This window comes from Pseudorca crassidens, chromosome X (assembly GCF_039906515.1).
Source record: "Pseudorca crassidens isolate mPseCra1 chromosome X, mPseCra1.hap1, whole genome shotgun sequence".
NCBI classification, from domain to species: Eukaryota; Metazoa; Chordata; class Mammalia; order Artiodactyla; family Delphinidae; genus Pseudorca; species Pseudorca crassidens.
The window spans coordinates 128,206,108-128,224,312 of NC_090317.1; the positions used below are offsets into that span (position 1 = coordinate 128,206,108).

General features: G+C 45.5%; 1 long non-coding RNA gene across 4 annotated transcripts in view; it reads left to right on the plus strand.

Moving 5' to 3' along the window:
* Window positions 1-512: 512 nt before the first annotated feature.
* Window positions 513-18,205, plus strand: part of LOC137217625 (uncharacterized) — a 212,442-nt gene continuing 194,749 nt past the window's right edge. For all 4 annotated transcript variants that reach the window (XR_010940152.1, XR_010940151.1, XR_010940153.1 and 1 more), the window contains exon 1: window positions 513-779. This is a non-coding gene — a long non-coding RNA (uncharacterized lncRNA). The remainder of the gene's footprint in view (window positions 780-18,205) is intronic.

The window sequence follows — 18,205 nt, forward strand, 5'->3', positions numbered from 1 at the left end:
GAAGAATAGGTAGGACATTATAGGCAGAGGGAAACAGGAAAATTGTGGGATTAGTGTCTTCCCCATCCAGCATTTCAAAGATTGGTGATATTTATAAATTCCAAGAACTTGCTATTAGGGTAAAAGAATTCTAGGTGTATCCTGTTACTTGTGACATTCTTCCTCCATCTATACTTTCCCCCTAAATTGCAATGAGCTAATTTTGAGAAAAGTCAGACTTTATAAAGGCCAGACTCCATTTGGGCCATCTCTTTCCTTTTAAACACAGTTTTAAAGTATACCAAGTTTTCGTCACTAATTATTGCTCTGAAAAAGAGAGAACTGTTAAATGAAAAACAGAGAAAAAAAAGGTGAAGGGAAAATGATCTAAGGAACTGAAATGTGTGTTTCTTTTGTTTCTTGTTGGTTTTTTTGGCCCCCTTGGGATGGCAGGTACTGCGTCTTGAGAAGGACCACGTATGTTGATTTTCTGCTGTAGCCGGGACTTCCTACAGAGTACGGTGTGGCCGTCCTCCGGCAGTGCAGCTGCATGGCCATTTTGGTTGTAGTCTTCAGCGGCTCCAAGTTCGCACGTCTGAGGACGGCACCCTGCCACATGGTTGGGCTGCTTCCATGGCCCCCACCGCTGCAATCCACCCGGCTCCTGGTGGGACCTGGGGCGGTGCTGGCGAGGACGCACTTTGCTCTCTTCTGCCCTGGATAGCACACAGACCTTTCTGATCACCTCCTGCCTGAACACAAACAGGGGATCCGTCTCTGCCTTGTTTCCCCAGTTACAGGTAATTAGCTCTGTGCTTTTGAATGCTAGTGCTTGAAATTGTGTGCTCTGCGTCTGCCTTACTACGAAGCCGCTCGGCTGCCTCTAGACAAAACATGATCTAAATGAGATTTGCTCTCAAGTATCTGGTATGTGGGAGGAGGCAGCAGAGGAAACAGCGGATATTTCAGACCTATGGAAAAATACACAGCATGGCTGAATAGTGGCATGCGGCGCACTCGCGGATTGAACACATCTTGATCTAATAGCCAGTGGTAAGGAGTAAGCATTTCTGTTCTGAACTCTCGTTTCAGAGGTGGGGGGAGCCGTATAAATTTTCATAGCAGTGATTTGTTTATTTTATGATTTCCCGTCCTGACCCTTTTCTCTTTCCAGCTCTCCAAGAGGCAGGCTATTTGGCTTATCACTGGCTTATTTAAACTTGTGCAATTCAAATAGGATTTTTTTTCAGAAAACAATTTGTCACGCATGCGGAGTCTCATTTTGACAAGGGCCTTCGGTGTATAGAACTGTACTTAGATTCCAAATACTAAGGTCTGAAAAGGAGTACCTGTCTACAGCCTGTAAAGATTTTATCTCACATCTTTCCAGAATCCGGCTTTATTAGTACCTTGCCGCCAATATCTGATGTAGGTTTTAATCCAGGCAGAGGTGGAGGGCGGGGGGGGGTGTGTGTGTGTGTCCATCCTAGTGTGCCCCAGCCTTCCCTTATCTTCTTTCCCTTCCATGAGGGGCTTCACCTTACTTTCCTCAGGCCACAGATGTCTCCCATCCACCCCTCCACCTGCCAGATTAAAAAAAAGTTGTGTACGTGGGTAAATGATGGGAAAGACCTTTATATACATGTACAAACATGCACATGAATTTCATCTTATGAAAGCTCTTCCTTGACATCTTATCTTCCTCCAGCCACCACCTGTTTCTCTTATCCTGGGTGAGAAGGATGGCTAAAAGGTCTCCAGAATTCACTTCCCCTTCTGTAGTGTGGAGGCGCTGCTGGGAGTGGGTGTCCAGCTCAAGTCTGTTTTGTAGCCCTCTTGCCTTGAGGAGGGGTGTGGTGACTAATTTGCTGGTGAGATATGCGTGTCCCTTTGGGAATAGGTGGGGGGAGAGTGGAGCCACAAAGCAGGCAGAGCCTGGGTGTCCAGAGCGTCCTTGGAGGAAACCTTTCTGACAGCTAGGAATGCTGGACTGCGTTGGATTGGTACAAGAGTAAGAGTAAACTTGTATCCTAAAAGCCATTGAGACATGTGGGCTTATTTGTTGTGGCAGCTCATGTTACTCTAACTCAGGGTTCAGCAGCCTACAGCCTGTGAGCCAGATTAGCCCGTTGCCTGTTCCTGTAAATAAAGTTTTGTTGGCGCTCAGCCATACTCATTCAGTCACATATTCCTGTGGCTGCTTTCCCACTACAACGGCGGACTGGAGTAGTTGTAACTGAGACCCTATGGCTGTTAAAGCTGTTTACGGCCTGACCCTTTGCAGAAAAACTTTGCAACCAGTGCTCTAATATTTGAGCCTCAGATGTCTGCTGAGAATGTAACACCAGGTGCATGAGAAGTACCTCCTGGTACTGCTGAGGGCAGAGGACAACCCCCCGTGGACCTGGCCCTTCATTTACTGACATGAGGTCCCCAGAGCCCCCGAACTTCCCCCACCTCCTACACACAGACACACACACACACAGACACACAGCCTTAGGGGTGAGAAAACCCAAGGGAAGAACATGCTAACACACCTTTGTTTACCTAAAGGGATTGTCTATCTAATCGGTGGTTCTCCAACTTGAATGTGCATTAGAGCCATCTGGAGGGCTTGCTAAACATAGATAGCAGGGCCCCACCCCTGGGGTTTCTGATTTGGCCATTCTGGGGTGGGGCCTGAGACTCTGCATTTCCCACACGCTCCCAGGTGGTACCGGGAACCACACCTTGGGCACCACTCACCTATGTTATTTTTTAGGACTATGCTTTGCCCTGGAGTGGACATAAAGTAGATTTTTTTTTCTTGCTCATGATTGGGTCAGAGGGGAGAGTTTGTTTTAGGAGTAAGGTATAATACTTTATGGAGAGCTACAGAGCACCTTTTCTGCTCGTCCAAGTAGGGGTGTGAGTGTTGTGACTCTGCTTCTCTAAAAGTTTTTAATTAAAAATTTTTTTTTCAGTACTTGTGATTTTTCTAAAGCAACGATTACTTGAGAATAACCAAAACCACACAGTAGGATGACCACCCACAGTTTGCTTAAAGCTAACCTAACCACAGACCAGTAAGCACGTGAACAAAAGCAAGCAACCAGCAGGGTAGCAGCAGGCCACCCGGCCTGTGTGGGATGCGACCTCGGGTGTTGAGGCACCTGGAAGGTACCACACATGTGTCTATGGGACTGTCTCAGCCCCAGTGTCTCCAGGACCTTCTCCTTGGGACCCTCCCCTCTTTTCTCCTCCCAGCTGCTCTTCTCCTTCTAAGGTAGATCCTGTATGTTTTGTGTTGGCCAGGTTTCTTCTCAGAGAGTGCAGGCCCTGGAGGTGGGGCTCAGATCGAAAGTCTTCTCATTTTTGCCGAAACTGTTACCGAGTCCAGACTCGTTCCGCTCACTGCACGACAGGCCAATAAATCGGGAGACGAGGTGTTGAGGCAAGGAATAATTTTATTTGGAAAGCCAGGACTCCTAGAAGACGGCAGACTAATGTCCTAGAAAACCATCTTACCCAAGTCAGAATTCAGGCTTCTGTTAGTATACTAAAAGGGGAGGAGCTGTGGTTGGTTCTTGTGAACTTCTTGGTGTCGGAATCCTTTGTTCTTGCAGCTGTCCATGTAGGTTAGGTCACAATGTTCCTATAATCGTCCAACAAGACAAATGTTATTCTCTGTTCTGAAACTTTTAATCACTATATGAATGGAAAAGTGTTGCACCATTAAAGGTCATAGCCTAGAGAATGGGCTATCCTATACATTTCACGGTATGGGTAGCATTCTTAACTGGAAGCAAAGACGGTAGAATACAAAGGTTAAAGTAAAAGAAACAAATCTAATATAGAGTCACATTTGTTCTTCCCTGTTACAAAACCACTGGTGGCATCTCAGCAGAGGTCTTGCAATCCAGGAAATGCAGGTGGTAGACTTTAAAATCACATGTTGGGCAAAGGCGCAGAGAGGGGAAAATAAGAGGGACACGGAAGGATGGTGAGAGAGAGGGAGGGACAGAAGGGGAGAGATTTGGGGCAGGGAGAATATTCTTCACTTGGTACACCAAGCCTCATGCATGTGGCTATACCCTGAGTCCCCCCACCTACCACCCCCATAGCAGCAGTGGTGGTTTCATTTAAAAGCTTCCCACCTGCTGCTTCACTGGCGGTTTCTGTTTAAATATTTCACGTGTGGCTTAAATAACCAGAACTTGGTATTAAACAAATTGTGTCCGGGCTTCCCTGGTGGCGCAGCGGTTAAGAATCCGCCTGCCCATGCAGAGGACATGGGTTCGAGCCCTGGTCCTCGAAGATCCCACATGCCGCGGGGCAAATAAGCCCGTGCGCCACGACTATTGAGTCTGCACTCTAGAGCCCGTGAGCCACAACTACTGAAGCCCGCGCGCCTAGAGCCCAAGCCTCTGCAACAAGAGAAGCCACCGCAATGAGAAGTCTGCGCACTGCGACGAAGGGTAGCCCCCGCTCGCCGCAACTAGAGAAAGCCCGCGTGCAGCAACAAAGACCCAGTGCCGCCAGAAATAAATAATAAATCAATTTAAAAAAATTTGGGTCCTTCTAATGCATTAATGAATTATATAGGGGGTACCATGTTAAGTTCATGCTAATTACATCTTCTCTGCCTGTAAATTTCATAAAGACAGACACTGTGTTTCTTTGGCAGGGTCCATAGGGTGGAAAATGGTGCTGGACCTTGGGGGGTTTAACTTGAATGAGGTCTAGAAGTGTGCCTGATGATTTCCGTTACCTAATGGGCCAAGCAGATCTCTTATCAAAAAAAGACTGTCTACTTTGTCCTTACGATAATCTCCTGCTGTGGTTTTAGCACAGGTGTCTAGCGCCCCCTTTGCCACCACAGTAAAGGTTGAGATCAGGGGTTAGTAAACATTGTTCTGTAAAGGGCCACGTACATATTTGCAGCTTCTCAATTCTGCCATGCTAGTGTGAACGCAAGCAAAGACAAGTTAACGGCTCTGGCTGTGTTTCAGTCAGACTTTATTTACGAAAACAGACAGCACCGGATTTGGCCTGCACATCCGTAGTCTGCCTTCCCCTGGTTTAGTCAGTGCGTACAGGTCACCTTGGGAACTTGTCGAAATGAAGTTTATGGTTCAGTAGATCAGAGGTGGCGGAGAGAGACTCTGTGTTTCTAACTAGCTCCCGGGAGATGCTGTCGCTGCTGCCTCTTAAACCACACTTTGAATATGGAGGCTTTAGGTAACATCTGCTTTTTGTAAATAGATTTGGCCGTTGCAAGCAGCCAGGAGAGGCTGGTGATGATTCCAATGAGCTGCACAATTCTACAGAATTTCAGAGAGAGAGAGAGAGAGCCTCAAAAGCAGTATCTAAACTCGGAAGAAGACTGTGGGAATGATGCTTTATTTAGAAGTGTCTTCTAACCAGACCAAACCTGGGAACACTGGGTATTGCTTCTCAGGTTTCCTGGAACCCATTTACTTTAGAAACCTTTCCAGAAGAATTGAGGTAATTAACAGGGAGCCTAGTTTTCTGTGTGACCTTGGATCTATCACTGGACTTTCCAACACCTGGGGGCAATGCAGATGTACTTATGGAATTGTGTCAAGACAGGATCGTGCTGGAAAACAGATGTTGGGTCAGAATTTCCCACATGTGGGAGAGCTGAAATCCTGCAGGTAGCTCATAGTCGACCTATCCATAATGATGCCTTTTCCAGATACCAGAGCTTGAGTACAAAGGACTCATTGCTTTCAGATTTGGGAAAGTTAAACAACAACAACAACAACAACAAGAAACCTTGCCAGAGCAAGAACAACTGTCAAAACTGTAACAAACGTATGAAACTACCTTTAAAAATATAAGCTTTCCTAAAAGTCGTCCTCTAAGTGCTTACAGGGACTTGTGCTCGGACCGCACTGCATACTTGGTAGTGCAGTATGGTTCCGCTCGTTGGAATCATCACCGGCCTTCCCCGCCCCTCCTCCCCTGCCCTTCCATCTCTACCCAGTTCTGGTAATTCTTTCCACATGGAAATGAGATGTTGCCGAATGTGAGAGACCCCTCTCTCTGGTGGATCGTTGGAATCAATTCCATGTGTACAACTTATCTGGCAGTTTTTATGACATGTGGCCAAGGGGTCTGGGATTATTTTAAGTTTCAGGTTTTAAAAATAACAGGCAATTTTGACCCTCTTGGAGGATTTGCTACTACTGGGCGCTCTCCTGGGACGTTCAGGTAGGGATCAGGTTTCCTCCTGTCTTTTCAAAGCCCTCTCCCAAGGCAAAAGACTTGGACTGTTTGTATAAGGCATTTGTTTTGGTTGACCTTTCATCTGCTGTGTTAATGGTGTGGAAGGGGCTGCCTGGGTAAGAACGTTCTAGCTCTGGCTCCTTCTAGGTTTGGGTCCCCTCTGAGGAAGTGTGGCCTCAGGGTTAGACCCAGAAAGTGTCTCAACAGAGAGTCTTATGGCCTCCCTCTGTTTCTGACCTGCCTGCCCTTCGTGTAGCCATTTTCACGTTTTGTAGAACATATGTAAAGTGTTGTATCTTAGAAGGGAGTGTTGGTGATAAAAGCGTGGTTGTTTATTGTAGCACGACAACCCCAGCAATGCCTGGCTTTGGGAGGCCCCATAGAAGTTGACAGATTGACTTCAACTTGTACTTCTGAGAGCAAAGGGGCACAAAGTGGGTAAGCAGAATTCTCACAGAAGAGAGAGGAGTGCTGCGGGACTCCCCGCGAAAGAGCAGAGGTGGATGGCTATTTTGTTTTGACTTTCTGTGGCAAGTTCACTCCATAGACGAGAGTCAAAGACATTTTCTTCTAGGTACCGCAAAAGGTGAAAGGGTCGCTTGTGCTTTTGGTGCTGCCTGAGTATTTTGGCTGTGGACACTGGCCAGTGTCAGGCTAGGGGAAGTGTTTATAAAAGAGCTTGGGGCTTCCCTGGTGGCGCAGTGGTTGAGAGTCCGCCTGCCGATGCAGGGGACACGGGTTCGTGCCCCGGTCCGGGAAGATCCCACATGCCGCGGAGCGGCTGGGCCCGTGAGCCATGGCCGCTGAGCCTGCGCGTCCGGAGCCTGTGCTCCGCAACGGGAGAGGCCACAACAGTGAGAGGCCCGCGTGCCGCAAAAAAAAAAAAAAAAAAAAAAAATAGCTTGTGTATGAAAATTTTATACTCTTGCAATGAATCCCTTATTATTTGTTTAATCTTGGCTGCACCACCAACATCTGAGTCTTGGTTTCACGTTAAAAAGTAATCTACCTGGAGTGCTGCTTTTGAGAAAGTATATACAGATAGCAGTACCTGTCATGCAGCCAGGTTCAAAGAAACTGCAACCACTGGCTATAAGTCATTTTGAATTAATCATAGATGCAATTCAGAAGATTTCTCCTGCTTAAGAGGAGGAACAATAGGGTGAGGGTGTCTGTTTCCTTTCAGCTTTTGCCGATTGTAGTGACGGCATTTCCTGAATGGATCGTGTCTGTGGTGGGCGGTCTGGGCTGGAACACTCTGGGTTTGCGCACTCATTATCCTGGGTAAACGTGGGGAATGCAGGAGTTATATGGAGATGTGCCGATACATTGAATAATGAGTTTTGAGAACTTCTGAAGAACTGGAGGAATGTGGGGTTCGATGCCTTTGGAGGCTCAGGTGAAGGGCCCAGCTACTGGGAGATCCCAGGAGGAGCAGAGTTCTTGGATATGGTAGGTGGATGTCAGCATGTGTGTATATCCCACAAGACGAAGAACAGAGGAGACACAGAATCATAGGTCCCACTGGCGAACAGGCTTCTGTTCAGACTTTTCCCAGGTGGCCCTAGAGGACAGGACTGGCCACATTTTATCAATTCTGAAATGTACATTTTTGTAGGATTTCACATTCTGAAACCAGACTGCTTCTCACAATCGGCCACATCTCATAATTATTGGCATCTTTTTCTTCTTACGTAAAATAAAGGTGTGTCTTGTAGTCGAAACCCTTTTATGTTCCATGAAATGCGGTAGATTTGGGCTCCTTAAGTTGGAATGAGAAGGCAGTAAGATGAATAACTTCCGTCTTCTGGAATCAGAGGGCCAGACAGAAAGAAGATGAAACGTTCGTGCTTTCCCCAACTGACAGTTTTGCTCAAGGCAGAGAGGAAAGGGCAGCGTTCCTTTTTATCTAGAGCCACGGTCCTAAAGGGCAGTTCCCGAGCAGCGTCAGCATCACCTGGGACCTAGTGAATCAGAAACTCTGGGGGCAGCCCCACAGGCTGGGTTGGAACAGGCCCTCCAGGTGATCCTGACCCACAGTCAATTTGAGAACCACTGAACGGGGGCCCCCACAGTTGTTTTCCTGGAGGGGTGTTGTCGAAAGCATCCGGTGTGGGATTATTAATGTCCCTCCCCTAACTTCACCTTCAGTCTGGATGACGCCGTTCCCTCCTTTGTAATTATTTATCCTTCCTGTGTCACGTGGCAGTCCGCTCTCTCTTCTCATCCCACCTCTTCCGTGACTGCTTTGCAGGCTCCTCCTCCCGCCCAGCCCTTAAATGGTGTTCCTCTGCAGGTCTGGTCTGTATCACCTTCCTTTTTCACTCTGCGCTCTCTCACTGGCCAGTCCTCTTGATGCCGGCGGTTTCAACCCACTTCTCTGTCAATGGCTCTGGAACTTCTCTCTCTAGTCTGGGTCTTTGGTGCCCCTACCCACACACCCATGAGCATTCACATGTGCCTCACACGCAGCCCATTAAAACGGCACTCCTGGGCTTCCCCTCAGACCAACTTTTTTCTTCCTGATGTCTTTCTTAGTGAGTAGTTCCAGCATCTCACTTATTGCTTAAGGTGAAAACTTGGGTATTTTTGTACGTCTCCCTCTATCTCAGGACTAACATTCATTACCCACCATCACGTCGTTCCTACCTCTTACTATCTCTCCAGGGCATTCTGTCCTCTCCGTGTCCACTGCCTGTGACCCTGGCTAGGTCTCTTATTTTCCTTCTTTGGAATATTGTGTGGGTCTCCCTGTGTTTTTTCTTGCCTCCGGGCTTACTCCAATCCCATATAATCTCTCCATGTTGGTCAGATTAGAGTGGCATTTCTCATGTGCAAAACCAGTGATGAGATTCCTTTATTAAACAGTCTTTAATGTCTTCTCATTCGCTCAGCGATATTTCCCAGGCCAGATCCCTTCCGGAGCTCTGCTCTTACGAGATTGTCACCTAAGTTTGGGAATTGCTGCTTAAAGTTTTTTTCCTTTGGAAACTCATAATCACCTTTGGCATTTGGAATGTTTTGGAAAGTCCTCTAGTCAAAAGCCTCATTTAGGTTTGACCGGGCATTTCTCATGGTCTCGGTTGACCCTGCGCCTCCCACACGTCAACCTTTTAACACCCCGTGGCATTTGTGTTCTCGGTGCATTCTGGGAGAGGCTGTACTTTCCATGAGGCTGGTCATGAGCTGACCCCAGCTTGCTCTTTAGCCTCATTTCCCGTAGCTCCCCTGGTCACATTTTTACTGGTAGTGATTTTGAAGTTTAATTTCCTAAAAATGTCATGTTAACTCAATGCTCTTGGACTTCTAGCCTTTGCTTTGACCTCTGAAGGCAGTGCCCTCCATCCTCCTTGTCCCCTGGAGAATTTCTTCTTGTCATCCAGGTCTCAGCTCAACTACCTTCTCCTTCAGGAAGCCTTCCCTGACTCCTCTAGACACAGTTGGCGCCCCTGTCTGGCACCTTTGTATCTTGTTTACACTTTTATCATCCTCATCATCTCCTTACGGACTGTACCCTTCTTGAACACCATGACATTGGTCCAGCAGAGTGTCTACATAGCACAGATGTTCAGTAAAGACTATGTGATGTGAAATGAGAACGTAAGTGATTGAGTAATGGTACTTTCTGGCTATAACGATGTTAAGAACTACTCCTTATAAAACACTTACTGCACGGGAGCGCTGTTTCAGACACACCATCTGCGTTAACTCATGTAATCCCCCTGCTGCCCCTATGTGATGGGCACTAGCATTATTATCCCCATTGTTCACGTGGGCTGAACATGAAGGATGTTTGGTATGGCCAGCCTGTTTTCTGCCGGTGAAGGGGAAGGGGAAGGGGAGAGCTCACCTCTGTGAGGACGTTGTGGGGGAAGGAACAGATATCTTTAGAGGAGAAACAGTATAAACACCTGGAATGATCTTTTTTTTTCTTATTGAAAAGGAAAGAATTTCTCAGTCTCCCCTAAGAAAATGAGTACTTCCATTTTGCTGCTGGGTGTTACTTGCAACTTGCTGGCAAATTTAATATATAGTTTCCTGAGCTGTTAGTGCTGAGAGTGTTCTTTTAAATGGAACGGGTCGTTTGATAGCAGTGGTTTTCAACTGCGGGCGGTCATGCCCCCAAGGAGACACTGGGTAATGTCTGGAGACATTTTCTGTTGTCACAACTTGGGGGAGAGGGTGCTCCTGGCATCTAGTGGGTGGAGGCCAGGGATACTGCTCAGCATGGAACAGTGCACAGGACGGCCCCCACCCCCGTGGCCCCGTCACCACAGTAAAGAGTGATTTGGCCCAAATGTCCACAGTGATGAGTTGAGAAAACCTGTTTTATGGTTATAGGTTCAAGTTTACAGTGAAAGAGAAATTAAACAGAAAACTTGAAGGTCTAAACAAAGCAATGGGAAGTGGCATATAAGGCCTCGTCAGAAGTGGGCTGTGCGGGAGTTGCTAAGTTTTAATGAGCACAGCACAATAAAAGTCATAAAACCAAAAGAAAGTGACCACCCTAGCACTCCATTCAGTATTGGCAAAGGAAAGCAAAAAAGCCCGCAGCCTTGAAAGGTAGGATTAAGGAGGTCAGTTACCTGCAGCAGACCTTTCGACTATTTACGGTTGTTTCTGGAAATCCACAAAAAACATGCACTGAAGAGTTTTCTCTAAATGTCATTCTTAAGGAAGTGTCCTAGAAATGTCATTCCTGAAGAAATGTCCCAGAATGATACTAGCAGGAAAAAAGATTGCTTTCAGTAAATGGGAAAAGGGGAGTCAGATGCATGACCAATGTGTGTCAGATCTCATGGGTCCAAGATGTATAAGACTTGGCAAAGAAGTGGAAACTGTAAAATGTCTTTAAGTATATTAGGGAAAGGAGGCCAACCAGAACAGACCTCTCCACAGTGGGCAAGCATAAAAGGAGGTGTTTGTGACAGTCTGCATGGGGGAAGAAAATACTAGACCATTTTGAAAGAACAAACAATACATGTCAGTGTCAGAAAGTCTGTAGCATTGTCAGCACGCATACAGATCATTCCTTGTGCTCACACCCAAGCTGTGTGGTAGACGCCCCACGTCAGAAGCAGGAGGAGAGGTAATCCGAGGACAGAGCACGTGTCTGGCCTCACTCACGTGTGGGCAGGCTGATCCAGAGATTACGTCGTTAAGTTGATGGAGAGCCAGCCTCCACGGGACATTTGAATAGCTTAAAAAGAAGTCTGAAGGGCTTCCCTGGTGGCGCAGTGGTTGAGAGTCTGCCTGCCGATGCAGGGGACACGGGTTCGTGCCCCGGTCTGGGAGGATCCCACATGTCGCGGAGCTGCTGGGCCCGTGAGCCATGGCCGCTGGGCCCACGCGTCTGGTGCCTTTGCTCCGCAACGGGAGAGGCCACAAAAAAAAAAAAAAAAAAAAAGAAGTCTGAAAACACAACCTGCTAAAACCAAGCGTAATCCTCCAAGCACCGGGAACCACAAGAAAATGTCTGATTTGTGTTTGTTGTTTGCTGTATTGTGAGGTCAAAACGTTGTCCCTGTCAGATCTGGCAAAAAGTTGACCACCCCCCCCCCCGCAAAAATAAATAAAAACGATCAAGAAGACTATATGGTTTTATGTCCAAGTTTGACAATGATAGATGTTTTCCTATGTACGTATTTTTGTGCTGTAATATATTCCTGAGTGGCAGTAGTACTGGTAAGTTATTTGGAAATACGTAAATAAGCATACTGCAAATGTACAGCCCAGCTTGGCCATTCAGGAGCCTTGTGGTCTGTGACAAGGTACTTGTGTTTCTTTCTGTTGGCTGATTGTTTTTCACTCTAAGCTTTGTTGATGTGTAATTTACATCCAGTCAAACACATCCACTTATATACGGTTTGAGATCTGACAAACGCTAATAAGCATGTAATCACCGTAACGATCATGATATAGAATTGTTCCGTCACCCTCCTAAAGTTCTCTCTTGTCCCTTTGTGGTCACGCCCCCCCCCTCCTAGCTTCTGGCAGCCACCCATCTCATCTCTGTCCACAGTTTTGCTGCTTCCAAAATGTCATGGACAGTAAATCATACAGAATGAGGCTTTGGTGTCTGGCTTCTTTCCCTTGGCATAACACCTTTGAGGGTCATCCAGTTTGTTGAGAGCGTCAGTGGTCTTTTCATTTTACTGTTGCGTAGTCTTCCCTTGTATGGATGTACTTACTGTATGTAGTTTGTTTATCCGCCCGTCAGTTGAAGGACACTGGGTTGTTTCCAGGTTTGAGTGACTATGAATAAAGTCACTGCATACATGTACACCTATGTCTTGGCGTGAACACGTGATTTCATTTCACTTGTGTACATCCCCAGGAGTGCGATTGCTGCATCTTGCGTTAAATGTGTGTTCAGCTGTGTAGGAAACCCACCTAACTGTTTTCCAAAGTTGCCGTGCTGTTTTACTTTCCTACTAGCAGTGCGTGAGAGTCACAGTTGCTCTACGTCCTTGCCAGTCTGGGTACGGTCGGTTAAAAAAATTATCCATTTAATAGTGGTATTTTATTGTGATTTTAATTTGCAGTTCCCTAATGGCTAAAGATGCTGAACATTTTCTCCTGTGTTTATATGCCATCTTTATCTGTTCTTGGGTGAAGTGCACTTATACTTATTGAGTGTCTGTATATATATACATGCAGAATGACATTCGTGTTGATAGGATTTTTTTTTAGTATTAAAGTGAAATAATGCAAATGAATTTTTTTCCTTTTTTTTTTTTTTAAAAACCCCATGCCTTGTACATAGCTTTTCCTTAACTGGAAACTGTTTGTTTTGTTTGTTTGTTTTAAAGTAAACGGATGGTTATTGGAGAAAGAGTGACTTAGGGGTTATGAAAATTTGACAGACTGAATGATGCTTTTTTCTCAGTTTTTCCTGAGGGTGGACCTGGAGCCCCAGGTCTAAAGACCTGTGGAGGAAGGGAGGTGGAAAGGGCGTGATGAAAACGTGGATATGGAGATGGGTAGTTGGAGAGCTGAGCAAGTTCGCCACACGAAGAAATCAGCCTTTAGCACATGGGCAATCAGGAATCATTGAGGATGTGAAGGTGAGAATGTCGTCGTTAGATCTGAGTTTCAGAAATGCAGATGGGACAGCCCTCTACCATTTAACCTGTCTTCCCGGTATGCTCTTGAGTGTGTCAATACGAGCAGCATCCTGTTAAGTCAAGACAGTTATCGTTTCAAAACCGAAAAAGTATGGAGGGGTCAACTCTGTAGACATCTACAAGAATGATCATTGTGCCTGGCATAGTTACCTCTACGGGGTTGATAAAGCTCCGTGGATCCAGATTATCTTCTGCATAAACGCAGCACAAGACCTGAGGATGCCACCATTTGTCCTTGACATCCGACCTTAATCATCTTCACTTGGTTGTCTATCGTTCTGTTACGTGGATGCAGGATAACGTATTGTCTCAGTCTTTTTTGCAGGCTCTTTATTTCTCCTGTTTCCTTTTTGCAGTCATAACTGTTGTAATTCCCCATGGGGGCATAACTATATTCTGATTATAAGCAATACTGCTAAGAACTATGTGCACTAAAAATGGGAAGTCTCAACACATTCAGCATATCTTGATTCAACACATCTTGTTGGAGCACCTATTGCCAGGAATTCCCAGGCACTGCACTTAACATTTGGGATAAATATATCCACGTATATAACATGCAGAGGTGCCCAAGGAACGTGGATCTGCATGCTGGCGGAGGGAGAGAGGCAACGCATGACAATAACAGATAACAGAATTATATGCTATGTTAGAAAATTGTAAGTGCTCTGTGGAAGAGCTCTTTAAAATGCTTCTGTGTGGCTTGGGTAGAGTTGTGACCCTTGTGCTCCTGCTCGGCCAGGGCCGTTTACGCCACAACTGGGATTTGGTCCTTATGGGACAGGACAGAGAGCTGTGAGGCTGTGCTAGCGAGAAAAGGTCAGGGGCGTGAAGAGGTAGGGAGCTTGGGAGCCTGTCTGCACAGGGTGCTGGAGGTGGACACGCCATCCACAATGGAAAAGGAGCCTCCTGCCTCCTGTTGGAAAAGCTATTTGTGCTCTTCTGATTTCAGGATAATTTCACACCAGGGTTTCTCAGGGGCTGGGCGTGGGGAAGTTGAAACAGAATTTTCAGACGTAAATACTGGCTGTAATGAAGCCTGATTGCTGTGTCTGTAAGTGCAGATCGAGACCTTCTGTAACAGAAGACCTGAAACGGCCCCTGATGAAACTCAAGCATAAATTGATCTTTTTGTTGCGTTGTTTTTAATTCCACGTATGAATAAGAGTTTCTTGACACGTTACTTTTGGATATCTCACAACTTAATTTGGTTGCACAGAATCTTCTTTTGCTTTCCCTCTCTTTCTTGGTGATAAAACATGCCCGGCTGCTCCTTCAGGGACAGGACTGCCTCTCTCCTGTTGCTACTTGTACTTTGAATATTCTTGAAGAGAGAGGGTTCACTTGGCAGGCATACATTATGACCTGGTTTGAAAAAGAACTCCTCCCCACAAACACATTAATTTCTAGAATGTAGGCAGGCTCTGTTGGGTGATAGAATTTTCGTCTGACCCATAAAACATGCCAACAGATTTTCTTTTTTCTCTTACAAGCAGAATAGAATCTTGTAATGCCATAAGCCATCAGATACCTCTGCTTTCAAAGTTTGAATTACTCTTTTTCCTCTTGAAGCTAATGATTTTATTATTAGGATGAAGGTTTTCTGCGTATAATAGATTTTTTGCTCCTTTGCGGAGTTTGAGTGGTGTGTAATTGAGCCTTTAGGTAATTAGCCGTTGCCGATAGGCTAGGTGCTAGGGAGATCAGATGCAATTCCACCCCGTCTCATTATATTGTGTGCACTGGCCCATGGGTAGGAGTTTGCCAACCCTTGGTGAAGATGATGAGAAACAATATAAAATGTCAGCTAAAAGCCAGAACTTAAGAATCAAATACACCTGGGTTTGTATTCCCAGTTTTTTTTTTTTTTTTTTTTCCATTACTTGCTGTGTGGTCTTGGGCAGGGAATTAACCTTTCTGTGTTTCAGTTTGGGTTTGCTCATCTTTTTAAAGAAGACAGGGACAATAATGCTGATTTTGCCAGGTTTTATAAGGATTAATAATAATATATGTAAAGCATTTATCCTGGTTCCTGGCATATTATAAAGGATGTCATTGGTAGAAAATAATTATGTTAAATTATTTAGAGCTTTAAATTTTAAATATGAAATATTATGTTCCAGTATCTTATTGTCCTTAGGCTCTGTCTCTGGATCCTCAGATATACAGGCAAATAAATAGCACATATACCCAGGCTGCCCCAGCACATGAGGGCAAGTGATGAATATGGGAAGTCAGTTTGCTTGTGGCAGAAACAGAGTTGCCATATAAATTGAATTCAGCACCACTCAACATGTCCTTGTTTATCAGGAAAAAAGTCTGAAAAAATTCTCAAAGTCCTTTGCCCATTCTTCTGTTTTACTGCGTGCCTGCGTAGCTGAAGGTACAGGTAGACTTACTCTCCCCGGTGATCTGATGCCATCTAGTAACACAGCTGAGGGATGAGATGCAACATGAGTCTCTGAAGTGTTTCTTTTGTTTTTAAGGTTCAAAAACAAATGAAACATGATGCCCTTGACAGTTATTAAAGACCATAGCTGAGTCTGTGTTATGGGCATAAGATCTTTGCTTTCAAAGAACAGAGCTTTGCAAAGTTTTCTCATGTCTACCGGAAAAATGTATTTTGGTGTTATTTACAAATAAAATTACTTTCTCCCAGGTCCTATTTTGGTCCTAATTTTTGCAGAAAAGACATAGTCAGAAGCTTCAGCCTTTTCCCCAGACTGTTGTTCTTTGATTGCCATGCATCTGTTTCACTTGTATTTGAGAAAGGCAGTTAATTTCAGGATGTAGCTAGCAAAGACGAGCGTGTATCTTTGATGATGGCATCAGACTTTTTTTTTTAACCACCATCCACCCAGTGTCCCCTCCACTTGTATGTGCATTAGGAGTTGGCTGCACCTTGTTTGTCACTGCTGTAGAAGTCCAGAGAACATTTTCTTCCCGTCTTTCCCCTTGGGTTGCGGTTGCCATCACATTCAAAGAGGCATTGCTGCGTGTGTAAGAATAAGCTCAGTTCCTACTCGTCCTTCAGTATCCAGCTGAGGGGTCTCTGCCTCCAGAAAGCCTTCCTGATCGTTCCATCCACCTGGTTTTGTTCAGAGGCTCTTGTGGGTCCCCCACCACAAGCTGTACTTGCTTCTCCTAGGGGATCACTATGGTACGAATATTACCTATGAGTCCTTTGCATTCAGGTTCTGTGCTTTCCATGTCTGGAATAAAGTAGGAACTTAATGCATTTCTAAATGCATCAGCAGAGCACTTGAGAGTTTTGTGCTCGATTAAATCATTCTTATTTTAAATGAGATAATTCATGTATAGCGGTCACACAGTGTCAGGCACCTAATAAGTACTTGGCTAGTTTTTATATTAGTTGGGCTCATTCAGCTGAAGGTACTAGAAAACCCAACAAACAGAGGTTTAAACAGAGAGGGATGTTCTCGCCTTGGCCGTCATGAAGACTGGGTGTAGGACGTCATGGTGGGCGTGGTGGGACCGTGGCTCCATGACACAGGCAGGCACTTCCCATGTGTTTTTCTCCACCTAGCATAGGAGGATGCCCTTGTCCTCATGCCTGCATGGCTCTTGAGTGGCTACTGCATCTCCTGGCTCAGGTCTCTGTATGGGCAGGAAGAAGGAGAAAGGAACAATGGGACCCAGAGTGTAACTTTCCTAGAAGCCGCACTTACCCTGTGGCTTTCACTTACTTCTCATTGGCCAGGACTGAGTCAGTTCCTTAACCAGGGCTGTGGAACGGGCGGGGTCAGCCAACTCAGAAGGTCTGTTAGAGTTCATTGTTTTACTTCTGCACTGCAGGCTTGCAGAGGGGGTCAGGGGTGTATGTGTTGACGGTCCTCTCAGGGGGCCAAGGTGGTGACAGGTTCACACACCACCCCCTTGCCTCACTCTGCGTTGCTCTCCTGCATTTCCCCTCCATGTTTCCTTCCTCTCCTGTTTTCCTCCCTCCAGTCTCTCATTATGGCTCAGTATGGTCTGCGGTCCCTCATCAGCATCCCCTGGGAGCGTGTTAGAACTGCAGGGTTTCAGTTTTCACCCCAGACCTCCAGAATCAGTCACTCTGACAGTGGGACCCAGCAGTCTGTACTCATGACATGCCCCGCAGGGGCTTCTGATGCGAGCATGAGTTTGTCAGCTCCTTTTTTCTGTCTCGTGCTCTGCGTGTTCTTCCAGGTAACTGGTCACCTAGTGGAATCAGAGCATTCCAGAAATATTTGTGTGCTCGACCATTTCATATTGTGTTGTTTAAGAATCAGGTGAGTTTATATTTATAATCCAGTTTTTAAAAATACTAGCTGACTCGAGTGGCTCTTGGACTGGAGGCGTTTTGCATTGTGTGTGGCCCTTGACTAGGGGTAGAAAATGGAATTTCTAGTACTTGCTCCGCATGCAGCAAACAAGTTTGATTATTATTTTTTTCTTTATGGACATATTTGATTGTGTATTTGAATAGACCTAATGGGCAGTTAGTTTTCATGTTATAAAGACTGTACGTACACACACACACATATCTGAAAAGAATATTGGAAGAAAATATTTCTAATTTTTCACTATAACTTTAGTTAAAGCAACAGCCTTAAAACATAGCAATCATCAGGAAGAAACTGTTTATGGAATCAGATGCAGACAACTTACTTTTAGAACAAACACGTTGCACTTTCCGTAGGAAAAAAAATAAATGACTGTATGTGTTTGAGGTGTGAGATAAAATTAACATGAGGAGGAGAGGAACAATGCAGATTGTGTGGGTAGGAATTTATTTTCCTTTCGGGTTCCAAGAGTCAGCGCTATTATCAGACTAAAGATTGGCCCTCTTCAAGGAAGACAAGGCTTTGTGCCAGCTTTGTTTT